This window comes from Antrostomus carolinensis, unplaced genomic scaffold (assembly GCF_000700745.2).
Source record: "Antrostomus carolinensis isolate BGI_N321 unplaced genomic scaffold, ASM70074v2 scaffold34172, whole genome shotgun sequence".
NCBI lineage: Eukaryota > Metazoa > Chordata > Aves > Caprimulgiformes > Caprimulgidae > Antrostomus > Antrostomus carolinensis.
The window spans coordinates 3,747-3,994 of record NW_010300779.1 but is presented as its reverse complement, the minus strand read 5'-3'; the positions used below and the strand labels follow the sequence as shown (position 1 = coordinate 3,994).

The window sequence follows — 248 nt, the reverse complement described above, 5'->3', positions numbered from 1 at the left end:
GGGGGGGGAGTGGCTGCTGCTGATGGGGCTTCGGTGGCCGCGAGCGCTGTGCCACTGGGCTGGGTAGGACAGGCACCGTGGCCGTGCCATGCTGGCAGAGCGGCCCAGGGCTGTCGTGTGAGCTCTCCTGCTGCTGTCTTGCAGGCGTCGGCACTAACGCACTTCTACCTCCTGGAAGAGGCAAGAGCTGCGGAGACAGCTGTCCCTGGGAGCCCGCAGTGTGGTGGGAGCTTGCTGGAACAGCAGGG

The 248-nt window shown here is 67.3% G+C and overlaps 1 protein-coding gene across 1 annotated transcript in view; it reads left to right on the top strand.

Moving 5' to 3' along the window:
* HBEGF (heparin binding EGF like growth factor) overlaps positions 1-219 on the top strand; it is a gene marked incomplete at its 5' end in the record, with an annotated part of 4,139 nt that extends 3,920 nt beyond the window's left edge. The window contains one exon of the mRNA XM_010163243.1: positions 145-219. The remainder of the gene's footprint in view (positions 1-144) is intronic.
* Between the last annotated feature and the right edge of the window lie 29 nt (positions 220-248).